The 26,612-nt window shown below is 33.9% G+C and overlaps 1 pseudogene; it reads left to right on the forward strand.

Moving 5' to 3' along the window:
- The first annotated feature begins 1,522 nt into the window (after window positions 1-1,522).
- On the forward strand, window positions 1,523-3,713 carry LOC120588115 (deleted in azoospermia-like; annotated as a pseudogene).
- Window positions 3,714-26,612: the final 22,899 nt, after the last annotated feature.

A 26,612-nucleotide genomic window follows, 5' to 3' on the forward strand; every position in this document is an offset into this window, starting at 1 on the left:
TATTACATAAAAGGTAGAAAGAGAAATCCCTATAGATTCTCATTTGTTAGAGAAGTGTCAATCTGTTTAGATACTAAGGGCTGACTCAACTCTAGGTATTAAGATTTAGGAGTCACACATATATTCAAATTGTTCTCTCCTCCATCTCAAATCACCATGATAAAAAACTGAAAATATAGGGTCTTGCTAGAAATAAGTAGTATATATGATGTCTTTAAGACTATATTTCCTCATTAACTTGAAGACATAGAATAGATTTCCAAATAGTAGCTTGGAATTCAGTGATTTGAAATCTGTTTTTATCACAGCTAACATGAAGTGCTTGGGATACTTAAAGTTTTATTTGCCAGTATTACACATCCACTTTCTACCTATATATTTTCTTTTTTGTTATTTTGGATGTAATTGATTACGTTAGTGTTTAACTACAATTAGTCTGCCATTTTTTTCCTCCAATAACTTGAATTTAAATGGAGCTTTGAGGACAATGTATTTTCCTTTACATAAAAGAAAGAGCCTATATTGCACTCTACTTATAATCTTCATTGAATTTGAGATGGTAGATATTTACTTTTAGCTTTTTTTAGTATAAAAAAGCTAAAAATGTCAGTGTGATTGGAAATGAGAAACAGCTAAAATAGCTTTCAACTAAAAAATCTAAATTAATAATTCAAATGTTTTTGCTCTTGTTTTTCCTCTCAGAAGAGCTTTTATTAAGCATAAAAAGGTTTACGATGGAAGAAATAAAGAGCTTAGCTACATCAGAAATTAGACCTATATCAATAAGGATATCTAGGTGTTTTTTATAGATGGGATAGTACATTAAAAAAGGCTCTTGGTAAAGAAAGCTTGCTGTCTTAATAAAAAATATTATTTATATCTGTATTTTTTTGGGTAAAATCTCTTCAATAAATTATAATTTTATCCATTATGAGTAAATTAATATTCTTCTATTGCTTTTATGAATATTATAAATTTTTTAGTGTTCTTCCCATTATATTCAGATTTGTCACTCTATCTCTTACGAATGGGGGGAAATGCAAGTATTAGAGATATAGGAAATCTATAGCTATAATATAAATAAACATTTTATGTGAAGTGAGTATAAATGTATACATTTAAGGCAAATAGAGATTCCTCTAGAAAATAGAAGAGTTTGAAAAAAGGAAAAACACAAAGAATCAGATTATTTATTGCTAGAAACAATTAGCAATTATTAGGCGGAAGGTAGTAAAGGAAGGAGGGAATGAAAAGAGAGAAGCAATTAAAGAAAGAAAAAAGGGGAAGAAATGAAATGCCTTATTCAACTATGTCTTCTAACAATGACCCAAGAATTGTACTTTAATCTCAAAATATCCCATTCAGCTCTGTGTCAAGATGGTGGGCCAGATAAATGCTTTGCTCACCTTCTCCCATGACCACATCAAAATTACAAACTACAGAAGAAACATTATGGAAAATCACCTAAAGTGTCTAAAGTCTAGCTAAAGAGTCCTATAACTAAGAAGATACAAGAGAAGCCATGTGGAGACTGGTAGGAGGGGTGGAAACCTACAGAATGGACTGGTACCACACCCATGTGTGGTGGTTAAGAATCAGGAGGGACATATTGGCTGTGGAGGTCCCCCAAGAGAAGTGGAGGGGCAGGAGTCCCAGCTTCATTTCAGGCTCCCTAGCCCAGGGTTCGAATTCCAGAGAGAGGAGTCTCCATAACATCTGGATGTGAAAACAAGCAGAGATTGTGGCTGAGTGAGACAAAGGGTGGCTGTAGTACCAGATGTTCCTCCTGAAGGGCCCACACATGAACTTGTTCACTGATGGACTCACTTGCTCTTAGCTCCAGCACTGGGGCAGCAGCTCAAAAAGCAGCAAGGACATATAGGGAGGAACTGAATTATCTGGCTTAAAGGTGAGAGCTGGAGGGGCAGTTTTCTCCCAGACAGAAGTGGTGGCAGAAACCATTGTTCCTTTGTTGAGCCCTCCTCCCACCCACTGTATCTGAATTTCCATCAACCTTGTTCACACAGTTCACCCACCCTGTGATTCCTTGAGACCATGCCCCACCCAACTTGTGGGCCCCCAAGCCTCTTACAGTGGCTTTTTAAGAAAGTGGTTCATGCTTCTGACTTTCCTAAACTCTCTCTAAAGTTTACAAACACCAAAGAAACATAATCTGGCCTTGGCATGCCCTGTACCTCTTGCTAAGCAGCCCCAAGCCTGTCACTAGCAGCAGCTAGTCTTGGTTCATTGCCTAGCCTCTTCCAGAAACCTCCAAGTCCAGCATAAATAGTAACCATTTTCAGATCACTTTGTAGCTCATACCAAGTGGCCAGGGGAGGGCACAGGCAGCGACTAAACTTGGCCTGAACCAGAGCCTTTCCCAAGAGGCCCCAGAATCAGCAAACCCAGTGGCCAGCTTCAGATCACATCAGAGCACCACCCAAGCACCTCTACAAAAGACACACCCAAAAGGCAGACTCGAGAGGCACCAGAGCCCTGCTAATGTGAATCCTGCTCCATAAGGACAGCCACTGCACAATAGCTCCTCCACTGTATTCATGGCAGGTCTTTGCAACCAATCAGCCTAAGGATCAATCCTTTCCACTGATGTGCCAACAGCAATCAAAGCTCAATTACTACAGGAGGCCACACACAATACACACAAGGAACATGCCTATAGCACCCGGCTCAGGTGACCAGGGAGACTGTGCCACTGGGCCCCACAGGCCACCTACTACATAAGGTCAGTCTACCAAGACCGGAAGACATAGCAGCTCACCTAATACATAGAAACAAAAACAAAGAGGCAGCCAAAATGAGGAGGCAAAGAAATATGTCCCAAATGAAAGAACAAAACAAAGCTCCGGAAAAAAAAAAATGAGGAACTAAACAAAATGGAGACGAGCAATTTACTAGATGCAGAGTTTAAAACACTGGCTATAAGGATGTTCAGTGATCTCAGCGAGAACTTTAACAAAGAGATAGGAAACATAAAAATGGAGATAGAAAACATAAAAAAATAACTGGTCAGAAATGAATAATACAATAACTCATGTGAAGAATACACTAGAAGGGATCGACAGTGGATTAGATGAAGCAGAGGACTGAATCGGTGATTTGGAAATTAAGTCTACTGCAAATTTTGAGACTCCAAACTCAACTATCTCCAGACAGGCCAGCACCCAATTCTCATCAGCTATGACCAATCACGGCTATATTTTACCTGAAGGCAAAATCATGCCAAACACTATTTTTGTTGGTGAAATTGATGTTAGGATGGGTGAAACTGAAATTTCTTTGCTAGATATGATTCAGTAAAAGACATGTAGATGATCATAGATTGAACTGGTATGTTCAAAGGCTATGAATTTGTTTTCTTTTATAATGTAGAAGTGCAGAAGATAGTAGAATCAAGGATAAATTTTTATGGTAAAAAGTTGAAACTGGTATCTGCACAGGAAACAAAATTTATGTGCTTATATGTGCAGCCACCTTCTTTGGTTTTCAATCTTCCTCATCCACCACAGTTTCAGAGTGTCTGGAGTAATTCAAACACTAAAATTTATACACAGCCTCCAAGCAGGATGAATCCTATAATTCAGTATGTTCACACATATCCTCCTTATCCAAGTTCACCAGTTTAGGTCATCACTGGATATCAGACGCATGTATGTAATTATCAGATGCCACCACAGTGGCCTGCTAGGAAATGAAAGAATTCTGTTATACCTATGTTTATATGGCTGATAACTACCAGAGGAGCTGAAGTTTTGCCTGGTGAATGCTTAGGTTATGAAGCTACTCTATCCTCTAAAAATGGCTCACAAAAGAAATATGTGAACCAGAGCATATAGATGGTGGTATTTAATCTGTTTAATCCAGAGAACAGACTGAGAAACTGTTTTTACTTAAGATGATTACTTCCAAAGATAAAAGAGCACATCATTTTAAAAGAAGTCAGGCAGTACTTCAATCTGTTTACTCCTCTCTGCTAGCTTTCTAGTCTCATGGGAAATTGCTGGTTTTGAATATTAAGACGAGACCGAAAGTTTTCTGCTATTAAAGAAATTTAATTCTGAATATTGATAAATCACATTTAGACTATACAAACTGTATAAGGTTGCCAAGTTTTATTTTATATTGAAACTTTTTAACTAGATGTTTACTTAGAAACTGGTTCTGTTTTGAATATATAGTTGAAAATAAAAAAAAAAATTGAGACTGAAAGGAATAACTTAAAAAAAAAAACAGGAAGAAAACGTCATCCAGTAAAGATTCTACACTAGATAATGAGGGTGATGCACCTATAATATAAAAAACTTTTAAGTGTGTAATAGTTTTCAATGAAATATTAAAAACGTTGAAACTTTTTAAATGTATAGGCATAGGTTTGACATTTAAAATTTATTTTGAGTGAGAAAATCCCTTAGTTTGCTTAAAAGTAATTAAACATTGTTAATTATACTTGCACAAAATTAACAGATATATTATACGGTAGATGTGTGGAAAATGCATTTAGAAAATGATAAATGATTTTTCCGAATTATGGTTATGGCATATTTTTAATTAGTGTGTTTATGTTAATGTGTAATTGCTAGTAAAAAAAAAAAGTAACATTTTAAAATCTACTTGTATAACTTTTTCCCAAAAACACTGTGGTTTTTGTGCATAGTTTTTAAAAACTTTGGATTTATAGACTCTCTTTTCACACATGGATTTCATGAAAGCTAAATAACTTTGTGATAGATAAAATATTACTTTTATATATAAAAAATAATAAAGTGCTGGAAACTGAAAAAAATATCCCATTTATATTTAGAATATTCTATATAGGACCCTACCCTCAAATGGAGCTTATTCTCTAGGACTGAATTGACAAAAATGGGATGAGGGCCTAGATGTGGTTACATGCCCAGTGGAGTCTCATACTTGGTCACTGTACAATGTAGGTCCTGGTACAACTATCAATAGCACATGGATTAAGCAGATGGAGCCAGTTGTCATCTGGGCCAAGAACCAGTGCAAATTTCTTGTATACCTTGAGCTTCTGGAGAAAATATTTTGTAAACCTTGAAGCTTAGTCCTAGATGCTATTTTCTTATTCTATATCCTCTCTGTCTAATATCATTTCCTCATGACTTTAATAACCATCTGTTACCCCAACTTAAATTATCTCCCTAATCTGCTAATCTAACCCACATAGGTAGTAATAGCTGTCATGTACTGAGTTCTTACACTGCTAGGCATCATGCAGAGCACTATATATACATCATTTAATTTTATAATTACAAGTGTATTTTTATACCCAGGCACCTAAAACTCAACAGATTTCAATCTGAATTCATGACTTCTATCAAATATGCTTTTGCCCAGTTTGTCCTATGTCTGATTTCTGGTATATGCTGAAACCCAGGAATCATCCTTGACTCATCTCATTCTTTCATCCTTAATAATCAACAATTATTAAGACCTACTTATTCTTTCTCCAAACATCTCTTCATTCTTTCTATTCACCATCTTTAGTCCAGACCACTGGAATTATCTGGATCGCTACAATGGATTCCTATGATCTATTTACAATTTTTTTATATAATTGACGAAGTAAAATTTTGAAGACATAAATCATATTCTAGTGTTCTCTCTTTTAAAAATCCATCAATAGCTTCCCATTACTCATGGTATAAGGTACAAATTCTTAGCATTGCTATAAAGTCTTACATAATTTGAGTTGTGTGTCCTCTCAAGAGCTCAGACTCATCCCACATTTTAGCTGTCCCAGTCATACTAAACTTACACCACCTCTTTATCTCTTATTCATCCTTCAAGTCTTATTTTTAACATAATCTCTACAAGAAACTTGTCTTGATCTCACCCCTACTGAAATTAGGTAATTTAGAACATTTTTATATGCCTCCATAGAAAAGAATATTTATTTTGTGTGACATTCCTAATGTTTATAATTATTGTTATAAATTTTACAAGGAGCATTGGAGAAAAATATAGTTGCATTTTCCTCATCTCACAAATTATGCGCATTTTGAAAGAAGAAAAGTTCAAAAAATACATTCCAAACAGTTGATAGAACTTACGTAAGGAGCTTTAGGAAGAACTTAAGCTTTCTACATTATTAACATTTTTAATTATTTTTGTAATACTTGGTTTTAGTATGACTCTGTAATTAGAAGGTGCTCTTGATCTCTCTTTTTATTTCTTCTCTGATCCAGTAGTATGTTGTTTAATTTTCATGTATTTGTGATTCTTTCTGCTTTTTTTTTTTTTTGCAGTTGATCTCTAGTTTCAAAGCATTATGATCAGAGAATATGTTTGGTATGATTTCAAGCCTCTTATATTTATTCAGGCTATCTCTGTGTCCCAGTAAGTGGTCGATTCCTGAGAATGTCCCATGTGCACTAGAGAAGAATGTATAAGCAGCTATCCTGGGATTGAAGGCTCTATAAATGTCAACTATGTCCTGTTAGGCTAATGTGTCATTTAAGGCTGTTATTTCCTTATTGATTTTCTGTTTGAATGACATGTTCATATCCGAAATTGGGGTAATTTGGTCCCTGACTACAATAGTGTTTTGATCTGTTTCTCTCTTTAGTTCTGTTAGTAATTGCTTTACATATTTCGGGGCTCCTTGATTGGGAACATAAAAATTAAGAAGTGTTATGTCTTCTTGGTGCATGATTCTCTTTATCATTATGAAGTGCCCCTCGATATCTTCCTTTACCTTTTTCATTTAGAAGTCTATTTCGTCCGATATTAGTACCGCTACTCCTGCTTTCCTCTGAATGCCATTCGCTTGAAATATTGTTTTCCACCCTTTCACTTTGAGTCTATATTTGTCTTTGGAACTGAGATGTGTCTCCTGGAGGCAGTATATGATTGAGTTTTGTTTTTTGATCCATTCTGTAGCTCTGTGCCTTTTTATTGGTGAATTCAATCCATTTATATTTAGGGTGATTTTGAAATATGAAGTCTTCTTATAGCCATTTTATATTTTGCTTTCTGGTAGCTCAGTATTTCCATTGCTTCCTCGTCCTTGTGTTTCTGTTTTCTTTATTTTGGTTGGCTTTTGTGGTTTTTGCCTCTGGTTCTTCTTGTTTTATGTTATATACTTCAGTTCTGAATCTTTGGTGTGTGGTTACCATTACAATTATGAAAAAGATAGTTATGTACATACAGTCTTCCATTTTCTTTTGTGGGTGCGTTATCTCCATTCCCCTTTGCAAATTTGGATCCTTGGATCCCCCCATTTTCAGTCATCATTATCTCAGTTTATTCCTATGTATGCTGAACATTCATTGCTATCTTGTTGTAACAATTCTCTTATTATTTAAGATAAAAATGCCCTGTTCTTAGTAAGGGTTGTACTTCTCTGCTTCTTTTTGCCTAATAGTCACCTTACTCCTAATTATGTATTTTTTATTGTCATTTTGTTTTAGGTGAACTGACCCCTTTCAGTATTTCCTATAGTGCAGGCCTCGGAGTGGAGAATTCCCTCAGTTCTTGTATGTCTGGAAAAGTCTTAATTTCTCCTTCATATCCAAAGGAGAGCTTAGCTGGATACATTATTCTAGGCTAGTAGTTCCTTTCACTTAATAGTTTAAAGATTTGATTCAATTCCTTTCTGGCTTGTAAGGTTTGCACTGAAAAGACCAACAATAATCTAATGGGTTTTCCTTTATATGTTACCGTTTTTTTCTTCCAGGCTGCCTTGAGAATTCTATCTTTGTCGATGATTTTTGATAACTCTAATATAATGTGTCTTGGTGAAGGCCTTTTAGGGTTGAGATATTTGAGTGTTCTGTTGACTTCTTGAATTCCAAGCTCCAGCTCATTCCTTAGATTTAGAAAATTCTCGTCCGCTATTTGTCTGAAAATGCTGTCTAGTCCCTGTTCCTTTTCCTCACCTTTGATAATGCCCGTTATTCTTATGTTTCCTCTCCTGATGCTATCAGCTAATTCTTGAATTTCTTTTTTATTATTTTTCATTCTTCAGTTTCTCTCTTCTTCCTTCTGAATTATTTCTAGATTTCTGGTTTAGATATCACTGATCTTTTCCTCCATTTGGTCGACTCTATTTCTCAAGCTTGCTATTTCATTTTTTAACTCTTGCAGTGTGTGTTTTATCTCCAGAAGATCTATTCTGTTCTTTTTGAGGGTTTCAATTTCCTTGCTCTGCTCATCTAGTTGGTTTTTTAATTCCTGAAATTGTTGATATGACTTGTTTTGGAACGCATTGAGTTTTTTCAGAAGTACCATCCTGAATTCTCTGTCATTTAAACTGTATATTTCTATGTCTGTAAGCTTATTTTCTGGAGATTTTTCTCTTTCTTTCTGAGGTGCTTTGTCACCTTGGTTGTTCATGATGTTTAATAGACTATTTCTCCACCTGGGCATTAATGGAAATGTATTCCGCTGTTTTGCCAGAAAGAAGGTTTATAATATAAAGGTCTCTTTTTAGCCTGTTTTAAAGAAGATGCTTTTCTTTTGGTTTCCAGTAGGTGGCGTCTAAGCCTCTTGGATCCCTGCTTTATATAGTGCCTTAAAATACCTTCTTAAGCATTTTTCTTGTAGATATTTAATCACATTCACTACCCTCAGTTTCAGTCCCTGTTAGTGTCAGCAACAATCTCAGCAGCATTTGCTCAAATTCCCCTGGGGCTCTGTGGTGATCATTCTCAAAGGGTATGGGGGAAGGGGCCTTCTGGGTTGGGAGTTGGGGCTGCAGTTCAGCCTCGGTTTTGCAACTGGGGTTGGTAAAAATCAACTATTGTTTCTCTGCAGTCCTGTCCCGCTTCTCTGTCTTCTGCCTAGATGACTGGGCCCCTCTATCCAGCGCCGGGGACTCACAGCAGTCCCAGGCAGGGCTGTTGAGGGAAATTCTCACACCTTCACCCCTCCCCCTCCTCCTACAGGGAGCTCAGGTGGCTGTGAGAGGCAGCTTCTTTATTTCTCTCAGTCCACTTGCCCTGCATCCGGGGTTCTGACCTCTGGTAGCTCTTATGTGCGGATTCCACGCTCAGATGTGCTGGTGTGCATTTGGGTGTTTTTTGTTGAGTTTTAGATGTTCAAGTTATTGTTGTTTCAAGGAGAGAGATATGGGGATGTCTCTCATTCCGCCATGTTTCTGGCTGAATCCCTGTTGCCTGTTTTAAATCATCTTCTTTATGACAAATTTATTAAACAGTTCAAGAAGCTTGGCATAAAGATTCTCCAATGCATCGATCCAATTAGAAAGTTAAATATGGATGTCGTGAGTCTTAATTTTGATGACATTTTACATAGAAAAAATAAAACTCTTAAAAATACATAGGAAGAATAACATTTTAAAGCTTCTGAAGCTACCAGATAGAGTTTGTTTAGGCAAATTTAGCAGCAATTTAGTAGCTTGAAGAGATTTTATTACTTAGATGGTTGCATCTGAGCTTCATTTAAATTTCTGTACTCTAAATTTTTGTCACATTAACTATATTACTGTCTATGCTTTTCTTTGTCTATGTTATTTCTATGCTTTCCACATAAATATTTGATCACGTTATTATTCTAATTTATTTTACGTTCTGTTTTTATATTTTATAAATATTTTTGTTAACATAATAAGTATTCTTTCCTGATTTAAGCCACTCTAGTTTTTTTTAAATATCTGATTCGAAGACAAAAATGAAAGAAAATCAAATAAAGATTAGTGCCTATGAAGTTCTTTTATTTGAGTTAAAGACATCAACTTCATAGTAATAAAAGCTCCTCTTCATGATTAGATATGAATATGAATGATAATTATTTGCGAGAATACGATTCCCAAATAAGCATCACTTAACACTCACTTTTGGCTCATTAACAAAAATCAGAAAGCACAGGCATAAACTAAATATTTTGGAAGCTGTTTTGATAAGGCTAAAGTCAAAAAAGTTTCTAGATATTACTTCTTGGAATACTTATAAAAATAGATTAGAGAAGTAATGAATAAAAAGAAGCATGCCTGCAATAATAGCATAATCGCTACTTTGTTTTTAATCTAATAGAATTTCAGACACCTTTTCCCTAGCCTTCTTTCACCTTTATCAGATATTATAGAGTAATGCTTAAGGAAGTTTAGTGGGACTGGCTGGGTTTTTTCCTTGGTCCGCCACTTATTACCCATGTGACATTAAGCAGGTAACTTAACCTTTCTCTGCTTAGTGTATTCATCTTTAAAACTATGAAATTAATACCTGTGCCATGGGGTTCTATGAAAATTAAGTGACATAATATATATTTGGTAGTTATCAGTGTTGTTCACTAAATATTACTGGTTCTCTCCCCTTCTGGGTATAAGATTGGACTATTTCTTAGCTCTCTTATAATTACATACGTCATTTGACTAGGTCTATTAAGCTCTGAGATTTAAATTTCTCTTTCCAGCACAGAAAACTGACATTGTTTGAAATATGGCTGCTCCTTTATCTTGGATGCCTAACATAGTGAAAAGAATATCTTTGCTGGAATACAAAGAACATATAGCATGAATGATAAATAAATCATTCTTGTGGTAAGCTACTAAGATTTTGGAGCTGATTCTTAGGATGGTGTAACACAGCCTAAGATGATACATTCAATACCTAAGATTTTGCTTTACATAAAGAATTAAAATCCTAAATAAATATTATTATTTTTGTCTCTATGATTACTCTAGTATAAAACTAGAACCTCTGAAATAAGTTCAAAGTCCAGGTCTAGATTAAAGCAAAATCTAGACTTCTATAGGCAGATTGTGGAGTTATAAGTTATTTAAAGAAGCCATAGGATTGTTTTATGGTTTCTATTTAGTAAAATATCAATCCATACTTGAAATTTAATAATGTTCAAAGAAATTTCATACTAAATCATTCTAAAGGGAAATATAAAATCATAAAACTACTTTGGGGAAATTGGACAATTTAGTAAAGTAAGAAATGATTATCCCGAAAGACCCAAGCAAGCTAGCTTCTATATATCTGCAGTCTGTGTTTGTTTATGAACATAATTGGTTCCTAACAAATCTTCCATAGAATAAATCTAAATCAAAAGCCCAGTGACTGTTTTCTTAAATACTTAACAGAGCATTCAGAGAATATGTGATTTTGGATATTTAACAGAAAAAAATAAACACAAACACAAATATCCACCAAGTAATGAAAATTTTGCAGATACTCACTAATAGAAACTAGCAAAAATAATATAAGATGACATAATGCAACATGTGCTAACTAAATAATTTTATAGATAACCAGATGATTATTCTCAATTGTTCTACTCAGTTGCATTACAAGTGAGTGAAATAAAAAAAAATTGTTTCCCAAAAATTTAAAGAAATGACTCATGCTTTAGAGTTATATCATCTCACAAAACTCTTCGTGAAGTCAAAATCTTATAAAACCAATGAAAAAATCCTCTTTAAGTCCTCTGTAAATCTCTTTAAATATTTTTCTTATTTTCCATTTCATTAATTTCTACCCATCTTTATATACATCATTCAATTTTCTCTAAGTGTAATTTGCTTCAATTTTTATGTATTTTTTTTATTTTAATGTGTTATCCACAGGCTTTTGAGGTCATGCATTTATCTCTACTAATTTAGCTGCACTCAACAAGTTTTGATAGTTAATCCTTTCCTTATATTTTACTTCAAAATATTTTGTATTTCTTGTTATCTCTTCAAATTCTGAGGTTATTTTAAGGTATTTTTTTCATTATAATAAAAATGTACTTTTAATGTTTATGTTAAATATAATTTAAAATATACTTTTAATTTATTGAGTTTTAACCTAGATTTTAAAGAATTCATTTATACTTAAACATCATGTATAGTCTCTATATGTTGGTGAGGTATGTATGTATGTATATATGTATACATACATACATACATAGCCATATACCTCCATACGCATTACTTTATAGTTTTGCTAGTGTTTGCTATATGATATATCCATTTCTGATATACATGTATTATAATATCTCATTATATGATATTCTTAATTGCATTTGTCATTGTCATTTCACACTTCATCTATTTTGAAGTTTTTTTTGCAAAACATATGTAAAATATTTACTTATAAATGCCTTTTCAGAATATCTCCTTTTATTGCTATGTACCCTTTTTACCCACAATTATGCTCATTATATGATATATAATATTCTTTATTACTAATTGTCTTGCAAATGTTTGCCTGGTGTATTTCAACCTCTTTATATAAATAATTTAGTGTGATTTATTAGGTCATCCTATTTTAATGTACATATAAATATATAAGTAGATTTATTTAGCCAAACTTATAACTATATCTTTTAATAGATTATTTTATTCTGTTTATGTTGTCTGTGAGTGTAGCAGTCATGGTGGTCACTGTATAGACTTAGCAGAAGAGAAATTGCTGTGGAAAACATAGCTGACTGTTAACTTCCAAGTAGTGACACACATCAGGATCTACTATGGGATTCACTTCAAGGTCACTCTTCCCCCATTCCCAGCCAATGACTACATGTTGTATGATGTACTATGGCTGGGCCATCCCTATCCAACACAGGAACCCTCCAATGTACAACTCTTGCTTGAAGTGTCACCAAGGGCCTGGACAAGACCTTCTCAGAAGTACACTACAGGCTGTCTCTCTTTCAACCCAACCCTTCCTTCTCTTTCACATGGGTCAGACAGTGAAAATCTTATTTTTCACAGGCACACCATGAGTAAGTCTCTTGGGTGTCTAATCTTATAAAGGCATCAAACTTTTTAGAATATTCAAACAACACATACCAGTGATGTTTGGAGACTTATTTTTATATACTAACTTATGCTTTTTAAACCTCCTGTTTATTTGCCTATTTGTTTCCTCCTTTCCCACTTCTATTTGGCTTGATAAAGTTTTCTGTAGTACACATTTATTTTTTTCCCTTTATTTGGAAGCTATGACAAGGAATGCTAGTTTTCTCCCTAATATCTGTTATTTTAATCTCTTATTCTATTATAAACCCCAATTTTTATCTGGCTAGCTATAAGAGAAGAATAAAAAGTGTCAATCTCATCTAAAAAGTATAAATATGCACCTAAAGATGAAGTCAAAACAACTCAAAACAAGAAATACAATGCTAAAATAATGATAAAGTTTTGAACTTAAATATGCATATTTAGACAGAAGAGTTTTCTCTCTTTAAAGTTACTTATTACTTTAATATATCTATAAATTTTCTGTAAATATTTTTAAATTAAAAAGGGAGAAATAAAACTGTCTTCAAGATAAACATCAATGTGACATTAAATTTTTTTGTAATACCAGAAGTTGGAAGATGATGAAGCAGCCACTGCATAATTGTGAAGAAAAAAAATATTTGACTCAAAGACTTTATAAGTAGCCAAGTTGTATTTCATGTGCAAAGGCCATTTTCAAGAATAATCAGATGTAATATAGCTTACCCATATGTAACATTCTTGAAAAAAATATGTAATTATGTAATACAGAATGCCAAGAAGAGAAAAATAAACCACGGTCATAATAAGTGAACACATTGCCAGAAATTATAGACAATTAATTTTGAACATCTAAGAAATACTCATAGTGACAGAGTTTATAATATCAAAGCCTAGAAGATAGAAGTGGGAGAAAATCCAAGTTGCCTGATATGGACTCTTGCTATTTTTCTGGAAAAAATTGTTTGAAAAATACTTTGGCAATTTTTTTTTTTTTTTTACTTTGACAGTCTTAAAAATAACCTATAATCAAACTGATGAAATAGTCCGTTGATCTATTTAATCAACCAATACTAATGTATATATATTTATTGTGTTTTTATTAAATGCCAAATAATGTCCAGTTGCTATAAAGATCAACATAAATAATATTCATTCTATGCACTTGAGAATATCACAGATCAGTAAGAAATATTGATATAAGCAGTTAATTATAAAGCAGGGTATAAATAAGCACAGCATACTAGGGAACACTGTTAAAGAGCATAAAGTCCTGTTTAAGGATGGTCAGGGAATTGAGATTGCAGTAAATAGAACTGAAGAAACATTTACAAAATAAACATTAGTCAAGCCAGTGTCAGTAGAGAGCAGAGTAAGAGGGATTTTTTTTTTCTAGGTAAAATGTACAATGACAACATATAGAGGCAAGAAAGAGAATCGTAGAGAAAACAAAATCAGATTGTCATTTCTAAGTGATAAAAGGCATAGTGACTACAAATTAAAAGGGAGAAACCAATCAGTAGAAGGTTTTGAATTCTTGAGCTTTATCATGTCCATCATCACAACAGTGTGTAGTTCTAATGGAAGAAGACAGTTCACAAATTAAAATATGTTGAGAAGAAAACAGTAAGCATAATAGAAGATAACAAAAGTAAGCCTGAATACATCTACTTAGGAAAAATCACTCAAAGACACTGTCAAAATGGGTTAGCAAATAAAATCTAACTTTATTCTATATATAAGGTATGCCTAAAACAAATTATTGTAGAACTGCAAATAATGAATGAATGAACAGGCACACAGCTATTAAGCAAATGGTCACACAAGCAAAGATGGCATCATTTTTAGATATAATAGGTAATAAATATAAATAGAATAAGGAGCCAAAATAAGACAGGAGAAAAAAATAAAATATATAAAGAAAATATGAGAAAGGAAATAATAGATGAAAATTAAAAACAGAAACTAATAAATTATAGATAAGAAACAATAGATAAATCTAAAAATGATTTAATATTATCATAGACCCATATATTATAATTATTTTCCTTGAACTTTAATTATAAAATAAAAAGAAAAAGAAATTATTTGGAGGTGAGGAATAAGCACATATATCCATTTGTGAGTGTTTTATAATTCTATACTAAGAAATTTGAAAATCAAAATAAATTAATTGAATGAAAATTTGTTTCAGAAATCCTTAACTTCCAAATTTGTATTTGATTCTTCACTCTCCAAATGACAGAACCAATTGCCCACTAAGTAATTACATTTGCATTCCCAGAAGCAATTATGATCCCATTGTTCAAGTTGAATTTATCACCTTCTTCTACTTATAAATCCATGGTCCCCAAGACTATACACTTCCCCCAGCACAATTATCACAAAACTGTTCCTCCTCCTTGTTTTGCTTACCATAATAAATATCACTGACAGCTGTCCAGTTCACTTGGTATTATAAAACAAATCATTAAGTGTTAGCTCAAAAGAAAAGGTTAGGTATTAAAAAGAATTTAGATTGGCACACATGTTTTTCTCAAAGGCAAATTGGAAATAAATAATATAAGTGTAAAATTGTGCATATCCTTTCATCTGTATTTTCACTTCTAATAGTTCATTTAAAAATAGAGATTAAAAAAGGATGTATGGAAAATACAATTTTGATGTTGTTAAAAAGGGGACAATAGGCCTGTAATGGAGTCACTTATGCTAAGTCAATCTAACTGTAGTTTTAGATTCTTCCTGGAATATAGTCTTTAACCAGTCAACCTGGAATTATTTTGTCAGCACTAGTGAAGTAATCCAGCAAGCAGGCCCATTGCAGTACCCTTAGGAGGGCGACCTTTCCTGAAACAAGGCATTCTTTGCTAATAATTGCCTTTTTGCCACCTTTCCATCTATAAAATCTTTTTTCCCACAGCTCTGTAGAGCTCCTTTCTGTTCACTGGATGTGATGCTTCTAATGCATGAATCAGTGAATAAAGCCAATATAATCTTTAAATTTGCTCAGCTTAATTTTGTTTTTTAATAACATTTTACTAACAAAAATTATGTGTACGATCTAAAGATACCACAATATAATAGATGTAGTAAATTAATTATGTATATCTTTATGTAAAATCTTACATTGTTCTCAAAAATTATATATGATGGCATGGTAAAAAGACTCATGTATTGTTAATTAAAAACAATATATATATATATATAGTACCATCTTAATTTTTAAGTATATTTATTTATATGTATACAAAACTATTTTTATTAATGCATTCAACAAAAACTGAGCTTCTACAATGTGTCAGGAATACTGCTAAGTGCTGGAGACACTTGGATTAATAGGAGCTAGGCCCTACCCTTGCAAACTAAACATCACTGCTGAGTTTTAAGGTTATTTGCTGAAGAAATGAGCAATATTTATATTTAGGCCCATTTTTATACACCCATGATTGAAATCTTGGTCTTCTTGAAATAGTTCATTCTACTCAGCATCTGAAGAAAAGAGACAGAGTAGCTCCATGTCTTTGGTAACTACTGATATGTTAATATAGTCTTAAGTCATTATCTATTTGAATCAGATTTGCTGAGCTTGAATTCAATCTTACAAACTCTTAGCTCTGTGACTTGTATATGTTTTTTAACCTCTCTAAACTTTCATCTTCAAAAAACAAAGAACTAAATAAATTAATATTAGCCAAATATTGTGAATATTCAGCATATTACCTATTATATCATAAGTTATAAAATGTTATTCATCTCAAAAATTATTATTAAATTCTAGTAGGAGAACTAAGGATAAAAACAAATAGAATGTAAGAGAAGATAGAGTGTCAATGGAGGAACTTTGTAACTAACTTTGACAGATTATGAAATATTGGATACTGCTAAATTTGGGGACAGAGGATGGTACTGCTAAAGATTTTTTAGAGCAGATGGTATTTGACTTTGGCCTTTAAGGCACAATTTTGCTATGTGGAAAAATGGAAAAGGACATTTTCATACATAGGTGTCATTTTGGTAGATATGGCTATGTTTTATTTTAAAAGAGTTTTATGACATGCTTTTGGTTTTAAAAAGATAATGTTTGTGGTATTGTTCAAGATTTTGGCTTTTTTTCCTTTCTTCTTAAAGTTTTTTTTTTCTCTTTCTTGCCTCCCTTTTATTCCTTCCTGTGTACAAACTTGCCTTGATTAATCTAAACCTAAGATTAAATAGCTGAAGATATTCTCCAGAACCAGAAATTCTGGGTGATGATTCTCAGCTGGAACTTGGGGATATTTGTCCCAGTGGTACTTGGTAACATGGGGATATTTGCAAATTCTTTATGGCATGAAATCTTGCTTCAAAACCTACAACAAGTACAGGTTTCTTGAGTTAAGAATAATACTTGTAGTGGACCCAGGAAAATCCCCCACTTGGGAATTTTGCCCCACCTTTAATGTATACAACCTCTTGAATAATGTCATGAGCAAGGAAAGTGGCTACCACAGTAACACTCGGGAACACATTTGTGTCTTTCCACAATGCCAGGTTTATTGAGTGGAACCTTTCAGATTAACCAATCAGGTATCCATACAGGTTAAAATACAACACACAGAGAGGGGAAGTACAGAGTCTTAAGTGGCAGAGAGAAGAAATGAAAGTTTTTGTTAAGTAGTTATGTAGACCTGAGTGACTGGGATATAAAGACCCCTCCCAAAGATCTCCCTTAGGATCTCCCTAGAACACCCATTTTATGGTTATAAATTACCCCTACCTCCTGAGGCACAAAGGAGTAAAAATCCATAAAATAGTAGCCGGTTTGGCCTGGCCACAAGCATGTGCACAATCAGTCCTACACTAACTTCCCCATGACCTAGCCTCATTATACCATCATTATAATATCATGCCTATGCCCAGAAGTTAATGAATCTAATTATAACAGATAGAATTCTGGATAACCGCATGTGCAGTACGCAAAGGGTTATATAATAATCAAATGTCAAAATGACCTCATATACCAATCATCTAGCACTACTCTCACAACCTTGCATCATGGCTCCCCACTTCCACACTGCTGCAGCCTTCCCTGGCAGAGCATATTTTCTTCCTGAGATGTACTTTCAATAAATCTTAACTTTTTCTAAATCTCACTGATGTATAATTCTTTACCGTGAAAAGAACCAGGGACCCCTTAGTGCCACTGGGACGATGATGGATTTTAGATCACCCCAATGGTAATGCTTAGTCTACAAAGCAAGCTCTGTTGACCGGTGGCACAAATGATTTTGCATCAGTCCCAAGCCAGCAGCTACGATGGGCAGAAGGTCAGAGTCTTCGGTTCTCTGCATACTCTTTCATGATGCTCTCAGCTCAGGCTTGAGGATCCTCTTTCTGAGGTGTTCAGGTTGTATAGTCCTTACAAGGGTAGAATCCTGAGGCTTATCAGCTCCTGCAATAAATTTTGATGTTTCTGTGGTTTTGGGTGTTCCCATTTTGTACCAGTTGACATTACTGTCATGGCTCTCATGGAATTCATTTTGTAAAGTCCAAGAAGTCCTCAATTCTTTTGCTCTATACAAGTAGAGCATTTCTTTTGGAAATAGAATGCATGACCAGCTTTTAGCAGTATAATTTAAAAGGTTTGGTAGATAATTTCTGCTTGGGTTTCACAGACCTTGAATGCCTGGTCACTCCTGATTAAGATTTATGACAAAAGTTGTGATAGCTTCTTAAAAGAAAGAGCCCCAGGTCTTGCTGGGTCTGGTATATTCTGAAACAAAAGCATTTACAGAATTGCCATTTGTCACATTGTCAGAGGAGGCAGGTCCTTTTCTAGAGAATTTTAACCTTCCACACAGTACCACCCTCTTCTCAATTAGGTGCTATATCTTCCCTAAAGGGATGAAATGAACCTGGAATCCTTTGCTTGTTTAAACTGGGCATGCAGTAGATGGTCTTTAGCATGGTATTCAATGACACTTGCCTCCAGGTAATCACACCCTTGAATAATATCCTCCCTTTTAGTGTGGGTTGGATTTATTGACTACCTTCTATCAAATAGAATATAGAAATTATGGGATGTCATCTCCATGATTATTATGTAAAAATATCATGGCTTCCGTACATATGAACATCTACCAGAACCCAAAAGGAATAGGGCACAGAAGAGATCAGATCTCATCACAGTAGGTAAAAAATACAAATCTCTGAAGAAAAGACAGCAGATTCAGATGCAGAAACATTACTGCATGAGATTTAATTCTGAACATGTGAATATGGAAGATGATGATTTAACATATTTTAATTCACATTTTGTATGCTTACCTGTTCCATAAGCCACACAACTTCTTACCATTAAAAAAGTAAACATTTTAACTTTTGTAAACTTTAGTTCTCTCATCTATAAAATGGGGATCATATTGCCTGAAAGCCATTTTAAGATTTTTGAGAAAATCAAGTTAAGTAATAGATGAGGAAGCACATGGCACACTCAAGATTGATACATAAATTAATTTGAGAATCAGTAATGCAGGAGTCCCCAGCCCCTGGACCACAGACCAGTGCTGGTCCGTGGTCTGTTAGGAACTGGGCTGCAGAGCAGAAGGTGAGCGGCAAGCAATCAAAACTTCATCTGTATTTGATACCACTCCCCAGCGCTAGCATCACCACCTCAGCTCCACTTCAGATCATCAGGCATTAGATTCTCATAATAGCACCAGTTCCTGGTGCCAAAAATGTTGGGGACCACTGCAATAATAGACAAGGCATTATGCTAAGTAATATTTATTGGACTACTTCTAGCAATTTAAATTAAATTCCATTGCTTCTGTCTTATTAGTGCAACCTTATCTTTATCCCTGTTTGGGACTTCATATTAATATGTAAAGCCTGGTAGCTTATACTCACAGTTATATAAAAGACTAGAAATCTTGAATTTTATTCTAGACCTTGAGACTACACTGATGCCAAGGCTGTATGTGAGCCAAATGTGACAATTATTTCTGTTTAATTTTCTAATTTTAATCAGGACTACTTATCTTGCCAATGAAGTCCATCAGTGTCAGGAACCAAGGCATTTACTTTTGAGCAGTAATAGCTTGTAATAGTTGCTTTAATACCCTGGGGAAAATACAAGCCTCTATGAGCTCTTGAAGAATTAACACAGATTTATTTATAAATTTATCAAAGCAAAAAATACACGAGGCCCAGAAGAGTACACTATTTGTTGAACAGCATCTAGAAATAAACAACTAAAAGTGCATCCACATACATTATTTTCCAAAATGGGGTACTTTTGAAAGTCCAAAGCAGATAGACCAGTGAAACTGACATAAACAGGGCCTGTCCCATGTAAAACAAGACATAAATTCATGCTAATAAAATAAATAAATAAATATATATATACACATATATACATATATATGTATATATATATATGTATATATGTATGTGTGTGTGTGTGTGTGTGTGTGTGTGTGTGTATTTAGTGATCCATGTCTTTTGGTTATTGACAATTGCACTTTATAGAACCCAAATAATTAAATAATATGAAATATTCCAGTTAGACTAGTGATTACTTTGAGAACTAAAACACAGACATGTAAGATTTTCAAAGGCAGCTCTAGACTTATTTACCTAGAGTAACATGATTATTATTGTAACTGAACATTTATAAAATTTCTGTGTAAAAATTAGTTTATAGAAAGCTCAACTTGAAATTTTTGCATGGTGTGTGTTCATGGGACGAGTTAAATATAAATTTGCAAAGCCAACAAAAGTTATTGTTTATTTCTATTATTAGTTAATCAATATGAATATAGGTTTCCAAGGGTTTCGTAATCAAATTATTCAGAGAAACATCTGTTTCAGATAAGGAGACATTTTAATCTTCCACTACAGATGTTTTTTTTGGGGTCTTTACTGGTCAATAAATTTTGTCCTAGGAAAAATAATGCATGCTAGTCAGTTCTTATCCTTATTATCTTTTCAAATTATTTCTTGTTACACACCTCAAACATTTGATGGATACATTTGCAAGTGAAACTTGGAGGACCATGTTGGTTTAGAATTGAATGATTGGAAAAATGAAAAGTTATTTCATGAACATTTTGGTAAAGTGCAGCCTGGATATTACCAAATTAAGGAAGTGTACATAACTCACTTCCTGGAGGGAAAATACGGCATCCAAATCCTTTAAATCTTGAAGCTTAGCAACTAAAATATTATTAGTGCCATTGAAATAGGCATTTGAAATTTTACCACCTGCCACTTCACAGTTACATTTTCAAGTGGTTTCCATATTTTGATTATGAAAGGCAGGCACAAGTAGAATTATCAATGACATTAAGAGCTTATTTTGTATAATCAACTGTGATGACAGTTTGATGATACTTTTCTCTGTCAAATATCATTTTTTCCAGTCTCAATTCTATCTCAATTCAACCGATAAGATTTCCCATTGTTGCCCACTTTACTCTTGCTCTCTAAAATTATTCCTTTAATATAAAGGTATGTCAAAAATCTTTACAGAGCAACTTATTCTACTCATCCCATTTTAATTATACATTTCTTCTGCTTTATAACAAGTAGATTGTACTGTTTACTTTTATTGCAATAGCAGTATCTTCAAGGTAATATCTTCTTACTAGTATCATCTCTATTTTGCAGAGTCAAAACTCTGAGTCATTCTCATTCCTCAAAAATTGCTTCCTAAATTCATTATAACTCAATTGACTTACTATTGAGGATATAATGATAACTTCAAAATGCTTTATTTATTTTAAACTATAATCAATGATAAAAATCCACAGCGCAACTCATATAGTTAACACTTATTTAGCAATTATTCTGAATTAAGCACTGTTTTAAGTACTTTATGTGTTAAATCAATACTTGGCAAAGTATATCTCACAGGCTAAATCCAGATTCACTGTTTGTTTTTATAAATAACGTTTTATTAAAACACATCCACACCCATTAATTTATAATGTCTATTGCTGCTTTCACACAGAAATGACAGAATTGACTAGTTACCACAGAGGCCACATGGCTGGTAAAGTCTAAAATATTTATTTTACGGTCCATTACAGAAAAAGTTTGTCAATCTCTGTATTAAAACTTTTGATCTCATCTTAATCTCTATTTTAAAGATGAAGAAATGGGACAATGAGAGATTAAGGAACTAGCCCAAGATCATATACTGCTTGTAAATGGGAGAACAAGGATTAAATCCCGGTGATTGGTGCCACAGTTCACATTCTCAACTATGCTAATCTGCATGTCGAATGGAGAATTATGTTTGCTGCTTATGAAGAAACAATTATTTCAACATATTTCTATTAACAAAATTGGCTCAGCATTAATCATTTTTTCCCAAAGCATAAAGTACCTTGCAGTGGTGGACTAATGTGGATTTTAAGATTAAACCTCTTTCTGCTTTCTGTTGTTTATATTTACTTCAGGTAGTTAAATTCACCACATCATAAAGATTCACAACAATACCAAACTTTCATACTATTCTCTGTCAATACTACTAGAGTCATAAGAATTTGATATAAATTATATATATGAAGTTTAGTAGGCCTAAGACAAATAACAATGAACAAAGGGATTATAAAGGGATTCTGTGTCCCCAAACATTTTTTTGTATCTATAGCAGTTAGATATAAGAGGCAATTAGAAAATGACACTAATTAAGATAATAGACAATTTTGTCATCAGGATCAGAGTTTTAGATAATGACTTTGGGGGGATGTCTTATCACTACTTAAATCACTTATCCATACTCGATCTCTTTGGAAAATTAAAATTTTGCAATAATCAGAGCTGGTTTTCTGCAGCTGCCAGCACATGACGGACTTCCTAATAACAGGCAGGATAAATGTTCTTTTTCACACTTGGTGCAGAGTTCCCATGGCAACACTCCCTGTATGCATTCAAATGAAACTTCTTTTTTTCCCTTTAAGAATCTTTCCTTTTCTTCTCATTACCTGACTTTTTTTTTTAATTAAAAAAAACAAGTACCTTCATCTTTAAGAGGCTAAAATGTACCAGTGGGCTCCAGTTCTATTCTCCCTTTTCCCTGTTTAGAAGGAAAACACACATACACACATACACACAATTTCACTGGACATTGACTTTCTTATTATATTAGATAAAGAATAGTCAGAACTAGCTTTGGATAAGAAAAATGATTCTGAGAGCTCAAACTTAATTCTGAACTAAAATCTTGAGTCAGAGCCAGGTTGGGTGATTTCTACAAATGTGCAACAATACACTACGAGTTCCTGTTCTACTGCCTAAAAATAAAGTATATATATGGTAATTGTGCGGAGAGAAGACTGTGCTGTGCATGTTGGCAGCCTTCATGATTTATCATTAGGTGATTTGTATATTGATAAAGCACAAATTCTCCTTTTAATAGCTGGTGTTTGATAAAGGCATAAACCATTTCCAATAAATAACTCCTTAAGAAAAAGCTGGGCTTGGGTGAATTTGTCAGGAGAGTTTTACTACAAAATAGCCAAGGGGGGTCGGGGGGGAAAGGATAAATAAAGACAGAGAAAGAGGAAGGAAGGGAGTTAACAAGAAAAAAAAAAAATTCTGAGATGTCCTAAATTAAATTATAGCACGGCAGAGGGTGGAAGAGACAAGAGAGGTTAATCCATTAATGACTACAGGGCAAAGGAAACAAAAGACTACTTCCATTCCTGAATACAAGTTGAAACTTTGGAATTAACTCCAGAATGGCAATTTCCACAGTTATCTAGAGAAAATAGCTAAATGGCCAACTACCAGGCACCACAGCATCTTGCTTATGCAGGAATTTTCCAGACGGTTGCCCACAACCAATCCCAAAGAGCAAACATTTCTTCCTTATGGATTATGCACCTATCCCAGAACTAGCTTTGCTTCACCTTCTCCTACCTTCTTTATCTAGAATCAAAATAACTTCTTTCAACACAGCTTACACTTTTCTTCCCCAAAACGTAATGGGTAAAAGAGCCTGGCAACCAAAAGTGGACGTGCTATCTTCTCTATCTAGCCCTGCTGCTCGTGGTTTGGACCACATGCTCCAGGACCTGGTCCTTTTTCTAGCTAGCATGTGGCTCCATAAACCCTTTCTTTTAGAAAAGCTTTGGGCTGTGAAAGTTTTTGTTTAACATAGCTCATGTGCAAAGAAAGTGATCATTATAGATATCCTCAACTAGAATGAAATACAAGAAGAATAAAATTTTGCCTTACAGTGCTAGTCCATGTGCGGGCTATGGAGTGGTTCTTAGTTATTACTGGTCCTCATCCAGATAAGTTCAGTCTGTATTAGTTGCCAGTGAACACACTTTCCATGAATGTGGGTTTTTAAAATTGTTTTCTTCTTATTTATGTTTATTCTGATTATATTAATTGAAATGTTAATTGTATATGTATTGAATCTAATAAAAATTGGCATCTGTTTTGTATAGTTTTAATTTTTAATTTTATTTTTCTAAGAATTCAGTGTGATATATTTTATAGAAATATTGATCTAATAATACTGTTGTAATTAAAAAAAAAACATGATGTGAGAAGTGCTATGTAGTTGGCATTAATCACACTAGGAGATTGGAGTGCTTCATCTCTGTGTGTTTGAATAAATTAGTTTCATTTTTTTTTCCTGAAAGAAAAAATAAATAAATGGTACAAATTAAATAGTGGTATATATTTTGCATGCATTGTCTCATTTCATTTTCACAACACATCTATGAAATGAACCTTATTTTATTTGTTTCACAGATAAAGATGCTTATGTTTAAGAAGATTAAAGGAACTTGTCTGTTTTAGGATGCTGCTGGAAATAAAATCCAACTCAGATGACTTAGATATCTTAATGAACAGCTTACAGAAGTGTTAGCAGAATCAATAGAATCACAGAGGGCTATTGAAGTACCCAGAAATTGACAAGAGCAGGAAGTGATTTTAACACTTAAGTCTGAATGAGCAAGTGAATAATATTGTTACTGGAGATAAAACTATACCATTAGAAAAAGGCTGCTCTATAGTTCCTAAGCCCTTAGGTGCAGCCTGATAGGGATAGAGCCAAACTCATAAATATTCAACCTTTCTCTCCACTGAGAACCAAGTTGTGAAAGAGGGGCCACCCAACAAGCGTGATAATGAGAGAAAGACACAGCCACTGCCAGAAGTCACATCCCAGAGCAGGGAAGAAATGGGGAAGAAATATCACAAACTTTTTCTTCTCCCACTCGCACACCTCTCATCTGGAGATGCACACGCCTTAAACTATTAATAAAGCTCTCTGGCATGAGTTCCTTCCAAGGCCTTGGGAAAGAACTATCGGTATATTTAGAAGTCACAGTTTCTGTAAAATTTGAAAGAGTAATGTTTTTTCAATCCCTTCTCATTAAGAATTTTTTTTTTCTCTAAGTTTTCCTTTCCTTCTGATGGCTGTATTGGAATAGCCAGTGGCAATTTTGGAACCCAGAGTTAGAGATAATTCAGGGTTTTGTTTATTAGTTTGTTTTTTTGTGGGATATATTTTTATGGCTCATGGTCCCCTTTTTGTATTGTTAAGTCATTGCTAGTAATGCAACTATAGGAATGGCTTTCAGAAATGCTCTGCTACTTCCATGTTAATTCACCTGATTTCAAAACAAAAAGATGCGGGGCCAGAGGTGATATTGTATAGGAATGTGTCTAGGATACCTGGGACAGGATGTATGTAGGGAGAGAAGCAACAAGGTCAGAATATTGAATGAAATCTATCTTTAGAAAAATATTTCAAATCTTATACTTAATATGTTAAAAAAAAATGATAAACCTGATATTTTCTTACATTTGACATTTTTTACATGATATTACCAAAAAGAATTTGAGTTTAAAAGAAACTTTTCTAAACTCTATACATGTAGTAAAAAACAAAATCAAATTTTGTTCAACCATACAATAAATACATAATTCTCTTTCTATTTTCTCTAGAAAGAATATTATTGCCATATGAAAAGTATGAAGAAAAACATTGAAGAGATAGTTAATTTATACAAAAATGTATTTTTTTTTGGATTTTGTGATATTTGTGGTATCTGTCTTGAATGTTTCTTTAAGAAATTGTCTTTTGTATACTTAAAATATATAATTTGCTGTGATTTCTTTTTTCAATGTAAATAAATATTCACTTTCCTGCCTAATTTTGTGTGTAAAATTCTATATATTCTTTTTCTACAAGGGGATACTCAAAGTTTCAGGCCCCAGAAAGTACCATCTGCTTCTGAAGGTGCCTACCACTAGCTGAACTCAAATAGAAACCAGAGTCCCAGTGAGGCAGGATAGTTAACCTAGGGAAGACACCCAGACTCCAAGATGGGACTCTGGAATTTTTCCTCAGTCCCTTACTCAGCCTTCTCCCTGTTTTGATTTCAAGTGTGAGATCCCAGAAGGAGAAATAAGCCAAGGCCAAGAGAAAGAATAGATGGCCTTGAGCCATGGTATGGGAAACTAGCCAAGACATGAGGCAAGACAGATAGCCTTGAGACAACCCACCCCCAAGAAAATAAAAGCCGGTAATTCAGATGGCTTTGAGCAGACTCTCTCTCTGAGCTGCCCACACTTTTCTCTTGTTTATTTTCACTTTAGTAAAATTTACTTGCTTGCTCGCAATTGCTGTGCATCTGTCTTCAATTCATTTCCTCTCAACACCAAGAACCAAGGTCCAGAAGTCCCAGGACTCCTCAGAACCGGTCACAGCAAGTGAGTCTATCTGGAGGAATCATGGAAGAAGTGAATGTAGATCCGGGTAAGAGGAGACACAGAAGGACAAACCCATCATGCATGCTCATATAACTACGAAAGTCAGGTAAGGAGTCAAACTCCAAATATCTGATTCTAAAGCACATGTTCTTTATATCTTTCTAAGCCTCAGTCATTGCAT

The sequence above is a fragment of the Pteropus medius genome, unplaced genomic scaffold, assembly GCF_902729225.1.
Source record: "Pteropus medius unplaced genomic scaffold, Ma_sr-lr_union100, whole genome shotgun sequence".
Classification (NCBI taxonomy): Eukaryota; Metazoa; Chordata; class Mammalia; order Chiroptera; family Pteropodidae; genus Pteropus; species Pteropus medius.